Raw genomic sequence first — 25,851 nt, forward strand, 5'->3', positions numbered from 1 at the left:
TATATATATATATATATATATATATATATATATATATATATATATATATATATATATATATATATATATATATATATATATATATATATATATATATATATATATATATATATATAATAGCAGTTTGGGTGGCGCTTCGCACCAACCCAACACCTAGTTGGTGGGGGCGCTTTGCACCCCCCCCCCTAAGCCCCCCCCCCTGGCGTGCGTAAGTTGTTACGCGCCATATTAGTTACATGCCATTGTAGTTGTGTCCCTGTGTCCCACTTGTGAATAGAGATAAACTGTAATTTCTCTTCGAACAATCCCTGTGTCCTATATATATATATATATATATATTATATATATATATATATATATATATATATATATATATATATATATATATATATATATATATATATATATATATATATATATATATATATATATATATATATATATATATATATATATATATATATATATATATATATAGGTAAAGGTAGTGGGGATGAATAAGCAATGCGACCGAGAAAATTTCGTTTCTTGTCCCTAAACAGAAAAGGTAGCAGAAGAATAACCATTACAGGGTGTATTTCTCTTAATCCCATTACCTTTTATAGGTCTTTCAGGCCCACGCTGTGATTGAAGATTTTTACCAACTTCATTACATCATGTTAATAAATAAACAAACTCTAGGGGATAAAAGTGGCTTTAAAAGGTGACAAATTCAGGAGTAGCTATTGCGCTTCTGTTACAAATTAACATATCTTTTTTTTTTAATTTTGATTGAAGTTATTTTGGGAACAAGGGAGTGGATGATTTGCAAGGACTTAAAAAAATTTTTAACCCAGGAGGTAGAAATTTTTCCTATGACCTAGCCCCCAAGCTTAATTCTATAAAGAAGGTATTTTTAACATTTAAAAGGTTGAGTAGCCAAAAAACCTTTTGCCTGAACAAAATGTCAAATAAATATGCAAAGAAACTAAAGTATTAGCATATTACTAAAAACATTATTAATCTTAAATGTGTGTCTTTTATCAAAGGAAAAAATTATCAAATGTGGTTAGGATATTGATCACTATCGTATTTTCCATTTTGCTTAACAATCCTTTGAGAACGATCAAAACCTTTTAAAAAGCACATCCCCCAATCAATTATCAAAGGAAGGAGGGGAAGGGTGCTCTGGAATTCCCAATATTACTTTTTTTAACCTACATTTCTGTATGATATTTTGCACAATATTTTTCCTCATTAGCGTTCTAACAACTTCAATTTAAAAAACATCTGCATTGGCAGTATGAGAAAACATAGGACAAGGAGAAAACGAGGCAGTTTACAGCCAGATGAAAAAAAAGAATGACATTTCAAAAATAAGTAGTAGTAGTAGTAGAAAGGTTTAATAGCAAAAACTTGACAGCTATCGCTGATTTGTGTTTCTTTACAACATATTCGAAATCAAACTATACTTGTAAATATAAATCAACTATAAATATTAACTCTTATTGTACATTTTGACGAAAACCGGGACGAAAGAAATTACCATATCGGTTTGTTCTTGCTTTAACGGGAACTATCTTATCTTGCTTTTTCGTTCTTGATGGTAGATATCAATCGGGTAGAATGTCAGGCAAGAGCTTTTAAAAAAGCAATAACTTTCAAAAACTCATTATCAGAGTTGCGTACCGGTTTTGGTGTGACGGCAGTCCTAGCCCCTCAAGAGCCTTTTCGTATGGGATGTAACGGCGGCCCAAGATGATCGACACCGCTCGCTTCTGAACTGATTAAAGCTCCTGACAGAGATACAATGTTCTAAGTGCTGAGGGCACACATATTCCAGAATGGGGCGGATATATGCCATGTGTCCATGCTTAATACTCTCTGTGTTCGCATTGAGCCTATGCATATCGTTTAAAGTCTGTAGACTAGAGTTTGCACTTTTAACCACGTGTTTTATATGTGTGGCAAAGCTGAAGTCATTGGAGAAAGTCATTCCAAAGATTTTGATACTGTTTGTTAGAAAGAATGGAACATTTGGCTCCATAAAATCACTTTTTAGCGGGTTAAAGCGCACTATCTTTGACTTGTTCACACTAATCTCAAGATTTAGCTCCGTGCACTCTTTTGTGAAAACGCTGAAAATATTTTAACTGAATTGTGGCGTCACAACTCCGTTTTGTACTAAATATTTCAGGATAAATGACAGGTCGTCCATGAACTTGTAGCGGTGGTCAAAGTCAGCTATGAGGAAGGTACTTACGGACAAGAATACAATAGCCACAAGCTTAGTGCCTTGAGGGGCTCCAAAGGTGTAATAGCACCACAGGTGGAATAGCGAGCAAACAGACAATGTATCCTCGGACTGAGAAAGTCCAACACAAGCTTAAGATTTCTTTTCTTAGCCTCCATTAGCTTGAGATTAAGGACAGCTACAATGTGATTTATTAATTCAAATGCCTTTCGGAAATCTGTGCAACCAAGGTCTACAAAACTGTGACCTTTTTTGACCCACTTGAGGAAACTATCGTATATCTGCACTAGGTACACTGAGGTATTACAGTCTTTCAATCCGCAGTATTGTCTCTGGTCGATAGATCCCTTGATTTGATCAAGTAAGACCCTCATGATAAAGGTCTTGGCCACATTTGCCAGGCATGGTGTTTGCGAAATAGGTCTAAGTTCGCCACAGCTCTTAGGGTTAGTAAGTTTCGGAATTATGCTAGCGTAAGCTTTTATCCAAACAGCTGGAAAAGCCAAAAAGCAAAGGTTTATCAGTACTGAGAGTGGTTTCGCAATAAAAGGGGCGTATTCTCGACTCAGTTGAGGTTGAATTTCGTCTGGATAAGCTGAGCAGTTTACTTTCACCTTCATCAGGGTCTTATAGGTTGTCATCTCATCGAAAACAACTTCACCTTCATCTGTGCAGGAGTCAAGTATTTCAGACTTCTGGGCTTGTGTGGGAGAAGGAAATGACATCCAGATGCGGGTGAAATATTGATTAACCTCATCAGCAGTTGTGTAAGTTCCCTCAAGGTGGCTTATTTTTATGCTGTCATGAATAAACTTGTCAGTAATTTTCTTGACCGCTCTGTGCCATTTCCTGGGATTAGTGTGCCTAAGACTGTCCGAAAACATCTCAAGCCCGTAATCTTTCTTCGCACTTCTCATGAAAGAGGTAACGTGATTGCGTAATATTGTCGCGTCTTGCAAATCTCCTTGGAAAAGCTTGCACTTTTTCGGATTAGTTTTTTGATTTGGGGGATTATCCAGGGTTCAGCACTTTCACATCTAATGAAAATCTTTTCAGGAAAAACTCAAAGTATTCGGCATGGCGAACTTCGCTGAACAGTTGGCATTTTTTATCAAGGCTTTTGTCTCCTTAGACTTCTGAAAAAGTGTGAGCAGCTATCCATTGACCATTGGTGCTAATTGCTGAATCAGTAAGCGGACGGTACTTGACACGCTTAATTTTAGCTTGGGTATTGAAGCGGTAGCTAACCAGAGCACAAAGTTGTGATCAGAACAGGCAAGTGGCCCAAGGGATTCAGGGGTTTGGTAATATATCTCACAGTTGGTCAGGATTAAATCGATTATGCTGCCGGATTCATGTGTTTGGAAATTTACAACCTGCTTGAGGGAAAGGCATGATGCTAGCCAGCTTTTCTTGGTTTGGTTAAAGTCCCCAGCCAGAACAATAGCAGGGTTTCCATGAAAATCAAGAAGGATGTTGACAGTCTTTTGGAGGTATGTGACAAGATCACGGCGGTTTTTAGAACTTTCAGGGTAGTAGACTGAAGCAAAGATGATGCATGTGTAAGCACGCAGCATTGCTTATGGTTTGCACCAAACCCACATAGCCTCATGTTCAGTGCTTTCGAGTTCACGGAGCTCCTTCATAGGGACATCTTCACGCACGTAAAGGACTACTCCACCGACTAGTCTGCGGTTGCCAAGAGCTTGTATTGTTCTGAGATATAGGGCATAACCGGTAAGTTTTCCAGTCACTCCAGTCAGGTTCCAAGTTTCTGCTATGGCTGCGACAGAAACATTGTTCTGCGTAATACTACGTCGATCTCATCTATTTTATTGCAAAGAGAACGTGTGTTACAAAGCAAGAATGTGGAAAAACACTTCTTTGCATTGTATGCGACGGGAGACAGAGTTGATGGGGGTAGTTTAGAGCTTTCAGGGCCTGGGTCTACGTTATATTTTAAGAGGGAGGGCAGAGGTTTCTGATTCGAAATTTTTACTTCTATGTAGAACCTGTATTTTGCTGTCAGTAATTTGTCGTTCTGCCAGAGACAATTGTCTCAATCACTTTACTGGGGTGGTCTTTTTGTCTAGTTTTAACTCGTATTCCAGCTCTTTTCCCGCGCCGCCTTCTTCTTTTCTGTCCGTACAGAGTAACGCATCCTGGAGGAGCCTTCAGCAATACAAGTTCGTTTAAATGAATGAAGGTGGATGGCACTAGTGGTGAAAATGGATAGGGTCTTTTCATCAAACTGCTGATACCTACCTGGCTGCTCATCACACCAATTACTAGTCCGTGAGCAACTGCATTCATCACTATAGGAATTTCTTAGGGTGTTTGATTTTGATCTCGCACAAATATAGGGCTAAACTTTCCAGATGGTCTAGAGCCTCAACAGCGCAAGCGCCATCTAGGTTAATGTATGGATGTTGTATATAGATTGCACCACCACCAAGCAAGGTGAATAAAGCTCAATTAAAGTGATCTATTTAGTCTGTATGAAAATGTCACTCATATTTCTGAGTCTATGTGTTTGTATGTGTATTTACATCTCTCTCCACCTGCTTGCGTGTCTTTCTGTCTGTTTGCATACCTGTTTGTATGACTCTGAGTGTTTTGTGTGCATGATTTTGTTTCTCTCTCTCTCTGCCTGTGTATCTGAGCGTTTGTTTGTTTGTATCTCCGCCTGTTTGCGTGCGTGTGTATCTGACGTGTGTTTGTAAATTTTTTTTATCTCTGTGTGCCCGTGTGTCTGAGTGTCTTGTTGCCTCTCTCAGTGCCTAAGTGTCTGACTTTGTGCGCTTGCGTTTGTATTTGTCTCTCCGTGCCTGCTTGTTTGAGCCCCTGTTTACTTGTCTCTGTGTACATTTGTGTCTGACTTTGTGTGTATTTTCGCTTCTCTCTCAGCCTAGGTGTCTGTTTTTCTGTCTCATGAGTGCCTGCGTGTCTGACTTTTTTGTTTGTATATGTTTTCGTCTTTCTCTATGCGTGTGGGTATCAGTTTCTGTTTGCCTTTCGCTTTGTGCCTGTTTGTCTGACTTTGCTTGGAGATTTTTTTGTCTCTCTCTCTGTGTCTGCTTGTCCTGAGCAACTTTTTGCCTGTCTCGCAGTGCCTGTATGTCTAGATTTGTGCGTTTTTACGTGATTTATCTCTTTCTGAACCTCCGTATCACAGCGTTTGTATTCCTGTCTCCGTGTGCCTGTGTGTCTAATTTAGTGGGTATGCGGCTGTATTTTTATCTCCTTTCCTGTCTTTCTTCCTCTCTCTGTGCCATTGAGTCTGACAATCTGTTTGCCTATCTCCGTTCACCCGTGTTTCTGACTTTCTTTGCTTGTACAGATTTTTGTATCCCCCTATTTCTGTCTGTGCTCGTCGGTTAATTGTCTAGCATGTCTCTGTAGTGGACTTAAGGACGTTTACCTGTCTTTGTTTGTGGACTTAGTGTGAATGTTTTATATTTTATCACTCTCTGTGCCCGTGGGTCTGATTGTGTGTTTAGTTGTCTGTGCTTCTTTATGCATGCCTATGTCTGTTTTTATATGCGTTTGCGTGTTTATTTTTGGTCTTTCTCTATGCTTGTGGGGTTGAGCGTCCTTTTCCTTTCCTCTTTGTCTGTTTGCAAGACTGTATGTTCAAATTTGTTTGTTTGTGAGTGTTATTGTCTCTCTGTACCTTTGTGTCTGAGCATTTGTTTGCCTGTCTCTGTGTGACTGTTTGCCAGACTTTGTGTGCTCTTATTTGTTTTTATCTCTCTCTGTGTCTCTGAGTATGAGTTTGTTTTTGCCTGGCTCTGTGTGCCTGTTTGCCTATCTTTATGTGTTTATGTGTTTTTGTCTCTCTGTGTCTGTTTTTCTGAGAGTCTGTTTGTTTTGTCTCTGTTTGCCTTTGTATCAGATTTTGTGTGTTTCTGTCCCTCTTCGTGGCTTTGTTTCTGAAATTGTTTGCATGTCTTTGTGTCTGTTTGCATGCCTGTGTGTCCGGACAAGTTTGTTTTTTATTTCTTTCGGCGCCTGTGTGTCCTAGCGTCTCTTTGCCTGTTTCAGTGTGCCTCTGTGTCTGAATGTTGGGTTTTTCGTGTATTTTTGTCTCTCTGTGCCTTTTGGTCTGAGTGTCTGTTTACTTGCTTGATTCTCGGACTTTGTGTGTAGGTGTGCGTTATTCTCTTTTTCTGCCAGAGTGTTGGAGCGCCTGTTTGCCAGTCCCTGTTTGCCTATATTTTTAACTTTGTGTGTTTTTTGTGTGCCATTATCTCTCTCCACGCCTCTATGTCTCAACGTCCGTTTGTCTGTCTCTATGTGCGTGAGTTTGTGCGCTTTATCGCGTGTTTTACCTCTCTCTGTGCTCATGGGTCTGATAGTCTATTTGCCTGTCTCTCTGTGCGTGTGTTTCTAGCTTTGTATGGTTATGTGTGTGTTTTATCTCTCCATCTGTCTCTCTCTCTCTGAGCCGGTTGGTCTAAACGTCTGTTTGCCTGTTTCTGTGTATGGACTTTGTCTGTGTGTCAGTGTTTTGGATCTCTCTATGCCGGTGGGTCTGATCGTCTTTTTGCCTGTATCTGTGTGCCTTTGTGTGTGTATGAGTCTTTTCGTCTCTCTCAGCTTTTGTATGACGAGCGTCTGTTTACTCGTCTCTGTTTGCATGCCTGTGTGTCTGACTTTCTGTGTTTGTTTGTGACTCTGTCTCCTTATGTCTGTGTGTCTTAGCGTCTGTTAGCCTGTCTCTGCGTGCCTTTTTGGCTGATTTAGTGCTTATGTGCCTTTTTGTCTCTCTCGGTGCCTATGTGCCTGAGCTTCTGTTCTATTTGTGTTTGTTTGCATCTATTTGTGTCTCTTTGCATTCCTGTGTGTTTGACTTTGTGTTTTTGCATGTATTTTTTCTCTCTGAGTGCCTGTGTGTCAGGGCATCTGTTTGTGTATTTGTGTGTACCTGTGTGTCTAATTTTTTGCGGTTTTGTCGCTCTCTGTGGCTCGGTTTCTGTTTCCACGTCTCTGTGTCTGGATGCATACCTTTGTGTGATTTTGTCTTTTTCTGGGCCTGCGTATTTCAGTATATGTTTGCCTGTCTTCGTGTGTCCTTGTGCATTATTTTGTGTACCTCTGTGTATGTTTGTTTTTCTCTCTCTCTCTCTCTGTATCTGTCTCTCTCTTTCTCCCTTTCTCTATCTGTGTCTGTATGTCTCAGCATCTGTTTGCCTGTCTCCGTTTGCCGGTCTCAGCGTCTAGAATTTGGAAAAATCCTGCCCTTCTCTTTCAAACCTTGGTAAAAAAAACGTATTAACCTATCTCAGACTCTAGTAGATTCCCAATGAGCCTGGTAGTTGTTACTTTGTTTCTTTAAATTCATTTTCTTGTGTATCCAACTTTTGAAAAAAGTTTTAAAAGCCATAGTTGTAATATAACAAAATAATGCAATGAAATATTATTATTTAAACAATGACATGTAGAATATCATCACAAAATAGAATACTTAGAATTAATGCCATAAAATAGTTCATTATCTTCTCTCTTGACATGACGCTTATTCCATTTGAGGTCAAAGACAACTTTTAATAATCTCACTGGACATTCCATTATTGATTTCATTGATAGTATTTATTGCTAAGCAATCGACGGTACTAGTAAAATTTTCTGGTGCTTTGTTTCTCATCAATTCTGCTCTATATTCTCTGGTGATATTCTTTGTCAATGCTCTTTTTATTTTGCTTGCGGTTTCACCATCCTTTACGGTATTATTTTTAAATACGTTTCAGTTTCGGCACATAGATAAGATATGCAATATGACGTTGGTTCTGTAGTAGGCTGGTGTTCTTCTTATCTTCTTTTGAATGAAAAATCTTCGTTTTATAATAAGGACAAAGTAAAAAACAAATCACACAGAATCAGGCAGCAGAGTCTCTCAAACTCCGGAAAGCTCTATTAGAAGGTACAAGAATTATTTATTTATCAAAAAATTCTCGAATTCTAATGGGTACCAATTAGAGAAAAAACACAGAGAATCAGGTAGCAGAGTCTCTCAAATTCCGTGAAGTTCTTAAAAAGATACAAGAATTGTGTATTTAACAAAAAATCATCGCTTTTTAATGATCGCCAACCAAAGACGTTGATGTTTAACAATCGAACAAACTATGAAAATCACCGTTTCAAACTGTGCTGGCTCTCGAAACGAGATAAAAATACAATGGTGTAACAAACACAATGGTGTAACATTTACAATAATATCTCCCTAAGCCTATTTCCAGTTATCGATTTATTCCCCTCCATGCGTATTATTTCCAGAAATAAGAAACACACAATCTATAGCTTTATCAATCTAGAAGCCTTGAGGTAAATTTTCCGTACGGGAAAGAGCTTATTTTCCAGAATTTGTTTCCTGAAATTAGGAAGGATTTGTTGGCACATATCTTTAAGGCACCATACGGTTGGGGAAATCTACGGTCTTGCGTTCGATTCCTATAGCTTATGAAACCCTTTGGTTTCGTCGGATTATAATGCTTCCTTGAAGAAAAAATCACGAAAAAAAGAATATCTCGAAGCAAAAACAAATCTTGATGAAAAATAATCTTCATGAAAAAAAATCTCAAATTAAAAATAATATTGAAGAAAAAAAATATCTAGAAGAACAAACACCATGAGGGGGAAAATCCTAGAAGAAAAAAAAACGCCTTGGAAGCAAAAAAAAAATCTTAAAGAAAAAAGATAAAACGTCTCTTAAAAGTATTACGTAGTATCCCACGAGTTTGCCATCTGCAGTTACCACTGGGGATATCCCACTTGATTAAGGTCCCATGAGCTGTCACACAACAAGTCAGGTGAGATTATGTCATCCTCAATAAATTTAACAGGTCACACAGGATTATGTCATCCATAGCGTAGATTAACGACCCTTTATTACGTAAAAACACCTGCGTCTTGAAGAAATAACACCAATATGAATGATGCTATGAAATAGCATCAATAGCACCTGTGTCTTGAACGGATCACCGCTAAACGTCTTCGTGAGTAACAGTGAAGAAGAAAAGAGTAGTGGCTGTGGACCCATTGAATTCAAAGGGCGGTCGCTACTAATATAGAATATGAAAGAAATAAAAAACTTAAATTTGACGAAACCGAAAAAAGATTGGCTTGCACAGACAAAATTAACAAAAATAGGCGGAAAAAGCTAAGAACCTGGGTATTTGAGGAGCCAGGCTTGATCTCCCGCTCCCTGTTTCTTCAAAAATACTGACATGATTGCATTGTATAACATTATTCGCGTAATACGGGCGTTTCCCAAGTTCAAGGACGATAGTTTTCTGCTGGGGGGGGGGGGTAATATTGAACATGAAAAACACCTTTACAGGACTTAATTTTGGCACAACATACAGAATAGGAAGGTAAAGCTTAACAGCCTTGTTGTGTATTTAATATTAGGGATGATAGCCATTACAATATTTGAATATCAAAATGAAACAATGTCCCGTTAAGCCTCAATGTCTCGTCAAATTTAGCCAATTAATAAGACCAGAAGAGGGATCTTTCTCGCTTTATAACTCATTTTCAAAGAAGTGTGAAACACCCCTTTGATTTTGATGTGGAAATATACATTTAATACAGATTCTTTCATTCGTATATCAGGGCTTTGCATTAAAATGAAACAAAGAGATTATGAGCACTTTCTTAGTTATAAGCCAATATGTTAAGATAATTAAATTAAAAAAACTAGTTTTAACTGCAAGTAAAGAATGACATTAAAACCTTAAACGAACAGAAATTAATCCGTATATGAAAGAGGTTGTTCCCTCCTCAACGCCTAGCTCTTTACGTTAAAGTTTGAGTCTTTGTCACAGCTCTACTTTTTCAAACAATAAACAATAGTCTCGTCAATACCTCACTCTTTATACAAGAGCTTGAATTTTGTCTCAATTTTTTAAGAATGACCCTCTGAATCACAAAGGCCGTAGAATAAATATTTGCAATTACTAATAATACTTTGGCGTAAAGAGCAAGGTATTGTGGAGGAGACAGGCTCCCTTATATACGTAATATTTTCTGTTTGTTTTAAGTTTTAATGCTACTCATTACTTCCAGTTGAAAAAAAGTATTTTCCCATAGTTTTTTTTTTTTAAATAATGCTATCGACTAAACTGAGCAAAATCACCATCTAAAAATTTGGATTCGGTGACTTTGGGGAAAAAATGAGTTTTGCAGGGGGCCTAATTGCCCTCCAATTTTTTTGGTCACTTAAAAGGGCACTATAACTTTTACTTTCCGTTAGAATGAACCCTCTCGAGACATTCTAGGACCACTGGGCCGATACGATCACCCCTGGAAAAAAAAAAAAAACACGCATTCGTGATTCGCCTCCTGGCCAAAAATACAAAATTCCGTATTTTTGTAGATAGGAACTTGAAATTTCTGCATAGGCCTAAATTTCCCAATTATATTTGAAAAGACTTAGTCAGGTTTTAGGTTTCAATTTGGAAGCCCTTTTCTTGCCCCCTTAAAATTATGGGTCAAGTTTCAATCTTTTTAATTCTGTAGGGCTCTACCAGCCAAAATTGTAATTTATATTGTTGCTGGCAATTTTCTTTTTTTCTAACTTAAAGATAAGAAAAAACAATTTTAATATTAACTGCTCCATATTCAACCAAGTTGTTCTTTGGAGAAAAAGAGTTACGACACCAAAAAGGGTCAGTGTTGCGATTCCCTGGGCATTGAGATAGCTCTATGACCAATACTGTACCTTTAGAATCAGAATTTTATTCTGCAGCAAAATTTTACATTAATTTCAGTTGTAATGTTACTCTTTGACTCCCCCCCCCGACTAACAGACAAATATATACCCAAAATAATATAAAGAAAGGGATTGCCATTGTTTTGACAAAGCGTTAAATTAGTTTTAAGAAAAGAGTGACTATTAGGAAACTCACCTTAAATATACAATTCAAGGTATATATTTAACCATTTGGGGATAGGGTGGGTGTTATTTAACTTTCCAAATGAAATGAATGTTATATTTTGATTTGGGATAAAACTTCGCTTCTAAAGGTATGTCTATTTCATAGGTATAACAGTGAATACAAAATTTTACCCGAAAAAGTAATATTTTGGGAAAATACCTTTTCTTAATTCATAACCAAGCAAAACGCAAGAAGGCGAATTGAACTAAATGACAGAAGTTCAAGAATTTTTATTATTGTTAATTAAAGGTTATTTTTTATCATACTTAAAAGATAAGAAAGCGAGTTTTAATATTACAAATTTTAAATCCCAATTTTTTCTTTTTTTCAGGAAAGCAGCTTTAGCGTAATTTGAAAAACAAAACAAAAAAAACAACAACAAGTAATCAACTCAAAAATACGAACGTAATGAATTAACTGTTTAAACTTTTAGAATTTTGATTGGAATCAACGAACAGTTCTTTTTTCGAATTTAAAGACAAGGAAAAAAAGCTTTGATATAAGAATCACTTTAATTAGAAATAATCTTTACATCAGAAAGTACTAACAGTTTCTTTTCTTGAGCAAAGGATTTGTACCCTCTTTTAGAGAAAAACAAAACACAAACCTCTGTTCATCTTGCGTCTATATTAAAATTCAAAAAGTTGATTGAAAAAACCGATTGAAGACACTTAGTCTAACTGATTGAACAATATGAATGTGAAGTAACACCTGCTGAATAACCCCAATCAAATTGGTTACTCAAATTTACAATATTTCGCGTCAAGTTTTGCGAAGTTAAAGGATTGCTTCTTTGTTTGTCAAAATAAAACCTAAGTACTAATTAAAACTTATGTTTTAAACTTAAGCTTTAAAGTTCTAAAACCTATAAGAATTATAGAGAATTTATGTAGCGTTTTTATTTGCACTATGCAAATTAATTGGGATAGAATTGTTAACTTTGTATTTTAAGACCCTAGGGCTTTTAGAATAATAAAATTATTGTTATTATTGTACCCGATTATATTTCCGTCGAAAATGCCATTCGTTAGTCCTAAAATCAGTAAAAGCAAAAGTGAAACAACTTGTTTAACCCATTGTCTCATTTGCTCAGTCCTGTGAATTGTCGATAAACTCTACTTATATTCAACTGCCAACATCGATAATCTACAATATTCAACCATCAATATCGATACTATCAATATATTCAACCAAAAATACTAATAATCTACAATATTCAACCAATAAAATAAATTCAATCGATAAATGATTCCCTTCTTTGCATAAGTATAGTCAATTTGTCCTATTCCGAGAGAAGCTTAAAAGTTATTAGAGAAATTGAAATAATATTTGGATTGCAATTGAAAAGTATTGAAAACAGACAGTGATTAGCTCTGCTTCTATGATCGTGATATTTGGCATATATATTTATAACACCCACGCAATTCCCCCCAATGAGAGCAGAATCAGTCCGTTTAATGTCAATAGCTTATCTAGGACATGTTGTTATTCTTCCCACCAAGTTTCATCGTGATCTCTACACTCTGAGCGTTTTCCAAGATTTTCAGTTCCCCTCCAATGTCACTGGATCCAGTTTGGATTTAAAATGTGAGCTCTGAGACACAAGGTCCTTCAAAGTATCAAATTTTATTAAGATCTGGTCACCTGTTCGTAAGTTAAATACCTCATTTTTCAAATTTTTCCGAATTAACCCCCCCCCCCCCATTCCCCCAAAGAGAGCCAATCTGGTTTGATTTATATCAATCATGTATCTAGGACTTATGCTTATTCTTCACAGCAAGTATCATTACGATTTCTCCACTCTAAAGGTTTTCCAAGATTTTACGGTTTCCTCTTCAAACTCCCCAAATGTCACGACATATGATCAGGATTTCAAATAGAAGCTCAGAGACAAGAGGCCCTTCTACATATCATATTTCATTAGGATCCAATCAGCCGTTCTTAAGTTGAAAGTGGCTCATTTTTTCTAATTTTTCCGAATTACCAACCCTCCCCCCCAAAGAGAGTGAATCCGGTCCAGCTATATCAATCACGTATCTAGGACTTGTGCTTATTCACAGTTGTTGAGGATTTTGAAGGAAACCATAAGTCGATCTGTGCAACCAGGTTGTCAAAAAGTTAGAAACTCAATAGGAAATTCGAAAAACATACGCTTTAAACAGAGGTAGCTTCTTGTTAAGCTTCATTTGTAAAAAACCCTTTTTTAAATCTTTCACAATTCATTTTATAGCATAATTATAGCACAACTAATACCTTTTGTCTGCAGATTTTTATGGGTTTAAAATATTTCTATATTTGACAGATAAACGTTATCTGTTTCCATATATTTGACATATAGACCTTGAAGTGTGTTACAATTCCCTGAAGTAACTAGGACACTTCCTAGTTTTCCACAAAGATTCTTATGAAAACACGCCAAGCCTTGGTTAGATGGCCGAAACTACTTGAGTTTACTTTAATTCTTATGAAAACACGGGGTTTTCCAAGGTTGAACTCTTCTCCGTAGCATAAATCCGCTCCTCTGTTATCAAAATTAAGACTGAAAGTATTGCTTTGCCAATTGATTGCTCTAAAATTATGTGCGACCTATCAGTCTATTTATCTATTTTATAATCATAATTCTATTAATTCAGCAGTGTAGATTAATGAGCGTAAAGATACGGTACTTCTTTTTCTAACACAAAAACCATTCTAGGATTCCAGGACTATGATTTTGATTAAGATCACCTTCAAAACCGACTCAACCTTTTTATCAGGGTTCCTTAAAAAAATTCCTTACTCTAGGAGGAGCAATTAGTAGATATGGATAGCTTTAAGAATACAAAATACTAGAGTTTTATATAAACAATATTTTAATCTTTATTTAGATAAAGAGTAAATAAAATGTCTCGAATTTATTTTATTTGTTGACTCAGGAGGCGGTTTCTTGGCTGAGAAGCAGAGGCTGTACAAGGAGCATAAGAGCTTGAATGAGCAGCAAACTCATTTTGCGAGGGATGAGAAAAAAAGTATAATTTATTGAAAAAAGTAAAGGGTTCTATTTCTTTTTAAATATTAAAAAAGGGGAGAAAAAAAAGGCACAGACAAGAATTTTACGGAAAATGAAACTAACTTAAGGTTGAGAACCCTTGATTTCTATTTAAACTTTACAATTACAAGAAGTCTGGTCTGCTGCAACGCCTTTCTCTGTGAAAATGAATGCTATCACAAAAAAAAGACGGCAACAGTATACAGACTAAACAGAATTAAGGATGATCGAAATTTACTGCTCAGCTCTGATTTGAACCTAGAAAAGAAAAAGGACATTAATCCATTGGAGATAAAAGACATGTAAAGATGTGATAGAAATAAATAAACAAAGAAGAGAAGAGGGCTAAAACATAAAACCAGAATTAATATTAATATTAGAACAAGAGCTAAGAGCTCATATGGCACTTGTGACGAGGCGAGAAGAGCTAAGAGCCAAGAGATCATATGGTATGAGCTCTAACAAAATTATGTGAATCAATAGATTGATTTAAAAAGTAAAATAAGAGCTTAATGCCGGTTAAGATTTAAAATAAGAGCTCTGAGTCACAAAGTCCTTCTAAATATCAAATTCATTAAGATCCGATCACCCACTCGTAAGTTATAAATACCTAATTTTTTCTAATTTTTCCTCTCCCCTTTTGCCCCCGCAGATGGTCGAATCAGGGAAAACGACTTTATCAAGTCAAATTGTGCAGATTCCTGACACACCCTACCAATTTTCATCGCCCTAGCACGTCCAGAAGCACCGAACTCGCCAAATCACTGAACCCCTCCCCCCAACTCCCCCAAAGAGAGCGAATCCAGTACGATTCTGTCAATCACGTATCAAGGACATTTGTTTATTCTATCCACCAAGCTTCATCCCGATTCCTCCACTCCAAGTGTTTTTTCCAAGAATTCCCTCTCCAATGTTAAAAGATCTGGTCGAGATTTGAAATAAGAGCTCTGAGACATGAATTCCTTCTAAAAATCAAATTTCATTACGATCCGATCATCTATTCGTAAGATAAAAATACCCCAATTTTCATGTTTTCCAAGAATTCCGGTTTCCCCCTCCAACTCCCCCGAAGTCACAGGATCTGGTCGGAATTTGAAATTCGAACTTTAAAGCACAAGATCCTTCTAAATATCAAATCTCATTAAGATCTGGTCCACCCTTTCGTAAATTACAAATACCTCAATTTTCAAAATTAACCCCCCCCCCAATTCCACCAAAGAGAGCAGATCCGGTCCAGTTATGTCAGTCACGTATCTTAGACAGGTTTCTATTCTTCCCATCCAGATCTCACCGCTTTAAGTATTTTCTAAGATTTCCGGTCCCCCTAACTGCCCCCTCCCCCTAATTAAGCTTGATCCGGTTGAGATTTAAAATAAGATATCTGAGTTGCGAGGTCCTTCTAAATAGTTTGTAAGTACAAACTATTTAACCTTCTAAGTTTCATGAAGATCCGTTCACTCCTTCGTAAGTTAAAATACGTCATTTTTTCTTATTTTTCAGAATTACCCCCCCCCCCCCCAATTGAGCGGATCCGTTCCAATTATGTAAATCACGTATGCAAGACTTCTACTTATTTTTCCAACCAAGTTTCACCCCAATCCCTCCAATCTAAGCGTTTTCCATCATTTTAGGTTTCCCCACCCCAAACTTCTCCCAATGTCACCAGATCCAGTCAGGATTTAAAATAAGAGCTTTGAGACACGATATCCTTCTAAATATCAATTTTCATGGAGATCCAATCACCCGTTCGTAAGTTAGAAATACCTCATTTTTTCTAATTTTTCAGAATTACCCCCCCCCCCCCCAACTACCCCAAAGAGAGCGGATCCGTTCTGGTATGTCAATCATGTATCTAGGACTCGTGTTTTTTTTCCCACCAAGTTTCATCCCGATCCCTCCACTCTAGGTGTTTTCAAGTTTTAGGTTTCCCCCTCCCAATGTCACCAGATATGGTTGGGTTTAAAATAAGAGCTCTGAGCCACGAAATCCTTCTAAATATCAAATTTCATTGAGATCCGATCACCCGTTCGTAAGTTAAAAATACCTCATTTTTTTAATTTTTCAGAAATACCCCCCCCCCCCCCCAACTACCCCCAAAGAGAGCAGATCCGTTCCGTTTATGTCAATCATCTATCTAGGACTTGTGTTTATTTTTCCCACCATGTTTCATCCCGATCCCTCCACTCTAAGTGTTTTCCAAGTTTTAGGTTTCCCCCTCCCAACTCCCCGCCCCCGTCACCAGATCCGGACGGGATTTAAATAAGAGCTCTAAGACACGATATCCTTCTAAACATCAAATTTCATTGAGATCCACCCGTTCGTAAGTTGAAAATACCTCATTTTTTCTAATTTTTAAGAATTACCCCCCCCCCCCCAACTACCCCCAGAGAGCGAATCAGTTCCGATTATGTCAATCATGTATCTGGGACTTGTGCTTACTTTTCCCATCAAGTTTCATCCCGATCCTTCCACTCTAAGTGTTTTCCAAGATTTTAGGTTTCCCAGCCCCTCCAACTCCCCCCAATGTCATCAGATCCGGTCGGGATTTAAAAATAAGAGCTCTGAGACACAATATCATTCCAAACATCAAATTTCATTAAGATCCAATCACCCGCTCATAAGTTAAAAATACTTCATTTTTTCTATTTCTTCCGAACTAACCGGCCCCCCACTCCCTCCCCCAGATGGTCAAATCGGGAAAACGACTATTTCTAATTTAACCTGGTCTGGTCCCTGATACGCTTGCCAAATTTCATCGTCCTAGCTTACCTGGAAGTGCCTAAAGTAGCAAAACCGGGACTTTAGGTTTCCCCCCTCCAACTCCCCCAATGTCATCAGATCCTGTCGGGATTTAAAATAAGAGCTCTGAGACACAATATCATTACAAACATCAAATTTCATTAAGATCCAATCACCCGCTCATAAGGTTAAAAATACTTCATTTTTTCTATTTTTGGCGAATTAACCGGCCCCCCACTCCCCCCCAGATGGTCAAATCGGAAAACGACTATTTCTAATTTAATCTGGTTTGGTCCCTGATACGCTTGCCAAATTTCATCGTCCTAGCTTACCAGGAAGTGCCTAAAGTAGCAAAACCGGGACCGACAGACAGACAGACCGACATAATTGGCGATTGCTATATGTCACTTGGTTAATACCAAGTGCCATAACAAGTAAATTTGATAAGGACTATTGACAATGCCCTAATGCCAATTTCCATCAAAACGAGCCTGAGCTGAATTTGAGTTTAGCAACAAAATATTTTGTATACAATATATAGTTTCTAATAAGGTTAGAGTAGTATTTTGGGTTAGATTTTTAAAATAACATACTAGAACGTTTTCTTAAATAAGTTCGGAGACCTAGCAGGCAAAGCAAGACAATACAAGGCAACAGGACAAAAAAAAAAAAAAAAAAAAAAAAAAAAAATAGAATTCCAAGTACTGACCTTTCTTTATTATAGCTTTCTTAGGCAAAATTGGTTGAGTGGAAACAATTTTCAAATCCACTTAGTTGCTAAGAAAAAAAAAAAAAAAAAAAAAAAAAAAAAAAAAATCAGAAGCGCGAAGTCTTTTCCTGAAAAAGCCTCATTGAAATCATAGCTCAAATAAGATTTTTTTTTGCAAAATTGTTATTTTCTTTTTTGCTGTGGATAGCTTCGTTTTTTTTCCGTGTCCTTATTCTCCCGTATTGTCAAATAGAGACGGTTCAGAAACTTACATATCTGTACGATATTTTTACATATTATTTCTCCTTATTTGAGTTCCAGCAATTTCAATTAAAGAAACTCATTTATTGACAGCATGAGAAAACATAAGAAAACGTGGTAGTTTGCAGCCAGTTGAAAAGCAGAATAAATTTCAAAAGCAAAGGCAATTTTCACATTCAGCCGTGTCTTCAATAAAGTTTTTCAGGCAAAGCTGGTGTACTTTTTTAATTTTTCAGGGCAACTACAATGAAAAGGCCTTAACTAATCATGGTGTTTGAAATGGAATAAGGAAAAATTATGAACTTGTATAAAGCTAATAGATTGGTATTATGTGAATTTTTTTTAGGTAATTGGGGGACCACTGTTAGTTGATGGGTTGAAAATTGAAATTTGTATTGAATCAAATTTTGAATGAGGGCATATTTGTTTCACGTCTACTGGACTGCCCTTCTAAATAGCCTTTTGTCAGGCACTTGACAAGATCAGAAGAGTATTATATTGTAATGTATACTGTAAATACTTAGTTCAATAAAAAAAAAAAAAAAAAAAAAAAAAAAAAAAAGAAAAAAAAAAGCAAGTTCTATGGACCTATCAAGATAGAGCGGTAGTAGGCCTTAAACAATTTTGTCAAAGATTGAGCAAAACACTAGGTATCAGTCAAGGGCCCTGTTGCTATATCAAGCATTGTTAACATTAAAGAACTACAAAAAGAAAGTGGAACAAATCTTGAATTGGCTCTCACTACGTTTGTTACTAAAGAGAACCCGTCCATCAGCAATATGGACACCCCGCCAGAGATATTGAAACAACATGCACGATTCGTAAGGTGTTCAACTTATGGCGTGCTGACACCTTCCTCCCCCTACGGCAAAATAAAGTTTAACATTCTATTTTTCACTGATTTTATTTTCTTTGGCCAAATTGAATGGAAATTTGGCCAAAAATGGCCAAATTGAATGGAACTACAATTAGTGTTACAAGGATTGTAGACAGGCAGATACACAGAAGAAATGTCTCAGCCGAAAGCACAGAACAATTTTAAAGAATTAACTTATTCATCTTCTGGATTGAAAGTATAAAACTTTATAGAAGAACTTCTCTTAAAGCACAAGAATATTTTAAAAGGGTTTCACTGTTTGCTTCACACTTATCCACAGAATAGTGAAGAAAGTAAAGAGATGAAAGAGCCATTTTTGAAGTTGATCGAAATTTATGAAGAAGATTTGGAAAACAACACCTTAAACGTTTGATGGCGGAAAGAAAAATTTCTCTAACGGAGCAAGGCACACCATGTCAATGCAACTGATTTTCTAAATATTTGTGGCAAAGCAATCTCTCCGAACATCCATATCTTACTTATTATTTTAATCACTATACCTGTATCGACCAGCACAACAGAGCGCTCCTTTTACACTTCGGAGAATCAAGACATACCTAAGAAACGTGACGTCTGAAAGTAGGCTAAATGGCTTTGCCAATCGCAATGTCCACAGGGAAATTCTAGTTGACACAGACAGTGTATATATCCATACTGACGAAGACTCAATTTTGTTTTGTAAGACAGCTAATATAGGAAGATTGTGTCAGAATAAAACATAAAATCGTATTTAATCTGCTGGGTTTTATCAATCATTCTTATAGTCCCTACTCGAAACTTGCATCCAAAGAGCTAAAATAAACTTTAAGCAATGCCTTAAATTACCGGTTTTTCTGAGGATTTTTGAAGTTTTTTGTTGATTAGCCCGCACTAGACATCACCACCCTTACTTACGGCAACTTACGTTCATTCTATGCTTCCTTTCATTCACTCTTTTCATTTTTCTTCATTTTAAGTTTCCTTCTCTTATGGATTTCTGCTTGATTTATCAAAATTATTTTGCTCAAACTAAGAGTTTATGCAAAATCTTTTGGATTTTACTTTTTGGTTCTCGTTTGGTTTGAACTTTTTGCTTTTTATGCAAAACTTCCTGTTTTCAATTACATAATTCAAAAGAGGCCATTAACCATTTTTATTTAAAGGGCAGTTAATAATCTTGTCAACAGAAAAAAAATCGGCTTATGTAATTTAAAATGCATTATGGTGCAAATATTAAATATTAGTGGAGAACACTTTCTTTTTGATTTTTTCAACTTTTATCATGACCACATTTATGGACAAGCAGGGCTTTACCGTATGCAAGGTGCAATACATTAAAACAGATTGGACTAATTGACAGTGTTTTCAGATCGACGCTGTTTTGAGGTAAAGAATTCTCTATACTTTTTTACTGATACTGACAAATATCCTTAGAAATGGAGACACAACCTAGGTTTCCCGGTACCCACAGGTATATCTTGTGGAGACAGAAAAGTTATTTATTCCCAAGAGGGTCAGTTTCCAAAAATCAAAGACAGAGAGAACACACAAAAAAATCAGTTAGTCAGTCAAAGATCGTGCAACACCCTGGTTTCATCTTTGGAGGTAATGCTGTAAAGAATATTGATTAATCCCATCTCCTCAAAAATATATTTTCACCATCCATTCACACGGTAGATATTTTCGAATGGGTTTGTTCCTTCTGGGCAAGAAAGCATGGTGAAATTATACCTTCTATGGACACAATGCCATCCATCTCAATTATACTTCTCTGCAAATTTTACACAAAGCTTGTTCCTAAAAATGAATGCCCATGTTCTGCAGAGCTCATAGAAAGCTGTTTATACTCCTCCAAAAGATTAATAATACGGCTTCTAGAGATATAACAGGGTGTCAATGGATATTCTTCTGAGTACCCACCATTCTTACTAGCTATATACTAGTATCACCGTTACGGTAGGTAAAGAAACACCTCACAAGGGATAGTCAATTCCTATGTTTAGACAGCCTGATTGCACTAAAGTCATTACTAAAAAAATACTACTGTTGCCAACAATCTATGAAAAGGGGTTGAGCCTTATATCTCGAATCGGCAAAAAATTGTTATAAAGGGTATTTTCAATTACAACAGCAGAAAGAACTTGTTTCCCAAAGAGCAAGCTTATGAAAAATACTGTTGCACTTATGCTATAAATAATTAACGCTTAGTGCTATAACCTCTTTTGTTCTAGAGTTACTTTCGATTTACAATCAACTCAAAATCTATTATAACCAAATTTTCATGAGTTTTAGAGACCGAAAGCGTTAAGTACAGGTCTCCCCCACAGTCAAAAGTATAACGTCTTTTCAACAATCGACGGTTTAAAAGGCGTTTTATATATTTTTTTGCTAATCTTCAACATTTTGTAAAATGTCATAAAATGTATGACATATTTCCATGACCTTACTGCATAGTTCTTTTGAAGGACGATAAAAATTCTTCTTCAATAATTTTATTAGATTCTTAAAAGTTTCCTCTAGGCTTCTCATACAAGCCTAGATACTCATGAAAACGCCCAAAGATTTTTTGGGGTTAGGATGCTCATCCATAGACCAGAAGCTATCGTCAACGCAAAAGTACTGTATACACAGTTATTTGATTTAAAAATTCAATGCATGAAAACGATGTATTTTCGCGAAAGAAAAGACACAATTTTAGAGATCAGAGCGGGCATAAGTCGAATCCTCTAAGTTAACAATCTTAAACCAAACAGACTAAATTGAATGAAGAAATCCAGCACAAAAAGAAACGGAAAAGGCCATTAATATGAGTTGTGCAACCCTCATTTAACTCCCCAAAACAATTAGTAGCATTGCCTCTTCAATGAATACGCAATATATTTTCAATTGAAATTATTCTTTACCCGATGGTCAATATATTTGAAAGAATGAATTATTTTAGTCATTTTATGATTATTATTACTTCGCCATTAGTAAGCACATAGATACAGTAAACCCTGGCATTGGGGTTTTAGGACAAGCAAGATCCCCTTTCCTACTTTTATCAGGTTCACTCTATATATAAAAAAGTCCTAGCTACATTTTTTAAGTTTAGCATTAATCCGCAAATATAAAATGGCGGGCCCAAAATAGGTCTGTCGAAACTGTTTTTGAAACATAACCACAATATCACTTTTCCTTCATGGCATCCCCTTCTTAAAAGCGGATTCTTAAAGTTGAAAGTATACAATAGTTGTTCGTGTATAGTAAGTGCTCTTCATAAATTGTTTTGATAAACATAGTTATGTATTTATTTTAATTTTCTCTATCTTGTACTCCGTCCTTATGAACTATCCCTAGCTCTAAGAACAACAAGCAGTTTGCAAGGATACAAAGAAACAATATTTTATTGATTAAATTTAAATTAAAATATAAAATAAAAAAAATGTTGTTGTATGTTGAGTCAGGAAGAGGTTCTTTGGCAGGAACAGAGGCCACATAATTGCACAGATTCAATGAGCAGTAAATTCGTTAGGTGAAGGATGAGCAAAAAATTGAAGCAAAATTGATTAAAAATTTACTGAGGGTTCTATTTTTTTTAGTAAAATATAAAAAGGGGAGCAAAAAAAATACACGTGAATTTTACTGAGATTCTATTTAACTTGAGGTTTAGAACCCTTGTTTTTTTTTATTTAAACTTTAAAATTATAAGAAACCAGTTCTGTTGCACTGTCTTTTTATGTAAAAATAAGCGTCTATACACAAAAAGACGAATGCAACAGAGAACAGGCTTATACAGAGAGTTCCGAAATTACTGCCCAGCTACTTCATTATCTAGAAAAGAAAAGAAAAGTCAATCATTTGCAGACAATAGACAATATGTTTTTCCAAACTAAAAAATTTAATAAAAGGATAAATTTTGAAGACTGGCTAAATACATTACAAGAGCGAAAACCTCAAGATGGTTGCGATGTCTGGTCAAGACCTTTTTCCTTCACATGTAATTATGCTTGCTATTAACAAATCCTTTTAGACTTTCCTGGAACATTTTGTGATATAGGAAAAGCACAGATACAAATGTGTTCCTTAAAACTGAATTAGTCAATACAAGATAAATGCTAAATGTGAAAATGAGCACTACCTAATGAGGGGCGGGGGTAGCATGGATTAGTTTTTGGCGGAAAAGAAATTTTCTGGTCAAAAACTTTCATGGGTAGATAAGGTGTAATTTAAAAAATTTACATTTTCTAAGAGCCCCACGGAGATAAAACCATCGAAAAAGAGATGAAGAACTAATATATTATACAATATATATATTATATATATATATATATATATATATATATATATATATATATATATATATATATATATATATGTAGCTAAGCGTATTTTACTTATTATCAATTCTGGTACCCCTTTTATTGAAATCCAATTGAGTCAGGTCTTGGGGGATGGTGAGAAGGGTGGTGAACTGTATGAGTCAGGAAGGTGTACTACGTGTAACAAGGTCGTAAGAAAGACGCATTTGCACTATCAAGAACGGCTCAGGAGCGACTAAGGCCCAGCGGCCACGGGGCAACTGTTTTGGGACTAGAATTGCTAACTGATTGCGCATGCAACTGTTGTGTGACCATGGCCTTGAGGAAGTGAGGTCCAACCCACGAGGCAATCCAGATGTTACTGGTTTCCAATGAGTCTAAAACCGGTTCCAAATAAGACCCCAGTCATGGTCACAGTTGCGTTGCAGTGCTGTCCCAGACATTTTCGGGAGCTACCGCGTTGATATTGTCCAATTATTTTGGCTCTCAACATGTCAGACCAGGAATTTAACATGAAAGTAGACTAAAAGTAGACTAATATCATGATTGTCAAAATGGCTAGTATACAATAACTGAGCAGCTAGGGGTTTTAAGTTTAGGAGAAGGTTGACAAGAAAATCAAACTGAATCATAAGAATATATGTGCATCCAGGTAGTCAAAAGAGCACATCTCCAATATCTTAGTAATTTCTAAGGGTATTAAGTTGAAACCTTCAATCATTGGTGAGGAGGGTGTCGAACAAAATCAAAGTATACTATATACACCTAAGTAGTCGAAAGGGCGCGTCTGCAAAATATCAAGAGCGGCTAAGAGTATTTAGTAGACGCTTTCAGAGGATGCTGGGGGAGGATTCTAAACTAAATCGAAAGACACTATGTCCATCCATTTCGTCAAAATGATGAACCTATAATATAACAAGAATTGCTTAAAGTATAAAGCTGAAACCTTCGGTGCATGTTGAGATAAATCGCGAACAAATAGTCAAAAGACAGTATCCGCAACACGTCACGAACAGCTTTTGATATCAAGTTTAACTTTCAAGGAATTATCAGAGAGCAAATTGAATTCAACGATAAGATACTACCTGCATTCAGGTTGAAAAAAGGTCATATCAAAAATATCTCAGCAACTTCTTAGGGTATTCAGGCGACTTTCAGATAATTGTACAGATGGTACTGATCAAAATCAAAACGCACTATGTGCATCAAGGTTGCCAAAAAGACATATTGACAGTATCTCAGGAAGTTCCATGGACCACAGTAGAAACTTTCAGGGAATAAACAAACATTGTATAACAAAGTCAAAAGCAACTGTGAACATAAAGGTAAAAAAAGGGCGCATTTATAATATTTCAGGAACAACTAACAGTATTAAGTAAAAATTTCGAGTGAATATCGAGAGGTATATTGAACTAATTCAGGAGATATTAAGTGCATTATGAATGTCAATATGGCATATATGCAATAACTCGGGAACATTTAAGAGTATTAAGTGGGAACTTTCACCGAAAGTTGAGAGAAATGTTAAACTAAATCAAAAAACACTCTGTCTTAAGGGAATGCCGATGGGGATATTGAACTAAATCGGTGAACTGTATGCATCCAGGGTGTCAAAATGGTTAATCTGCAATACGTCAGGAACGGCTAAGATATTTGAAACTTTCTGTAAATATTGAAGGTGATGTAGAGCTAAATCAAATGACACTATCTCCATCCAGGATATCAGAATGAGACGTCTTCAATAGTTCATATACGGTTAATGGTATAGATTAACGCCTTAAGCGACCTAGCTGAAACTGTGAGGGAATATTGGACGGAAAGGACAAGTAGATACTAAATTTTGATTTGTCGACCGAAGGGAGCTCATCAGCGACAAAGAATGTTTGAAAAAAAAATGGTTGTATTGATTCTTAGTTTGAAAGTGTGTGTTATTAGTGTGTAATATTCTTAGTGTGATCTCTTTTTTTGATCTCATTAAAATTTCAGGCCGTGAACAATAAAAGTTTTAGAACCAAGGGAATCGCAACTGGAAACAAATCTTGTCAGGGATTCTTCATCTCCTTTTTTTTTTACAACAAATTGGAACTATATTAGCTAATATACTAGTTCAAAATGCATAAATGTAAACAAACAAGCTATTAAAGCAAAATATAAAACACACAAAAAAATTCCTACAACGAAGTGTTTGATCATTATTCGTCTATATCAAAGGTTGTAACAGTAGATACGACGGAACAGCTTCACCCCCCAAAAATTCCCAAAATTGTTCACATTTTTTAAAATACTAGTACCCGTACCCAACCATTTGTAGTTCTATAATATAGCTATTATTAGAATTCCTAGCAAAATTTTGTCCAGAATATGAAGAGCAACCCAAAATCTTTTTGCTTTTATTCATCAATAAAAAAAATATCAACAAAACTTACAGAAATTAATTTTTTTAACTTAACAAACAGAAGATGTTTCAACAAAAGAAGTTTTTTAAAATAAGTACAGAACTAATTTAAACCAAAGGGGAGCAGAAGTAGTGAAAAAGAAGTCATGCTTAAAACGTAAATAAATCATTATAAATAAACTAATGAAACCCTCTGACAGACCGTATTTCAAACAGTACATGGTGCAAATATCGTAGGTAAATACCGCTTTGTAGGGCTGTAATGAGAGAAAGGTAGATATAGCTGGGGCACAATCTGCGGATAAAGGATGACAGATTACCAAAAATTGTCCTTTTCAGCCAACTGTCTAGGGCTAAACAGAAAGCAGGTTGTCCGCAGTTGAGGTGGGA

General features: G+C 36.1%; 1 protein-coding gene and 1 long non-coding RNA gene across 2 annotated transcripts in view; both read right to left on the reverse strand.

The window, feature by feature from the left end:
- Positions 1-25,851, reverse strand: part of LOC136027058 (proton channel OtopLc-like) — a 428,472-nt gene that overhangs the window by 230,514 nt on the left and 172,107 nt on the right. The gene's annotated exons all lie outside the window — the stretch shown is intronic.
- The window catches only part of LOC136027056 (uncharacterized), a 29,971-nt gene continuing 26,253 nt past the window's right edge, over positions 22,134-25,851 (reverse strand). Inside the window, exon 4 of the long non-coding RNA XR_010617482.1 lies at positions 22,134-22,578. This is a non-coding gene — a long non-coding RNA (uncharacterized LOC136027056). The remainder of the gene's footprint in view (positions 22,579-25,851) is intronic.

This window comes from Artemia franciscana, chromosome 5 (genome assembly GCF_032884065.1).
Source record: "Artemia franciscana chromosome 5, ASM3288406v1, whole genome shotgun sequence".
NCBI classification, from domain to species: Eukaryota; Metazoa; Arthropoda; class Branchiopoda; order Anostraca; family Artemiidae; genus Artemia; species Artemia franciscana.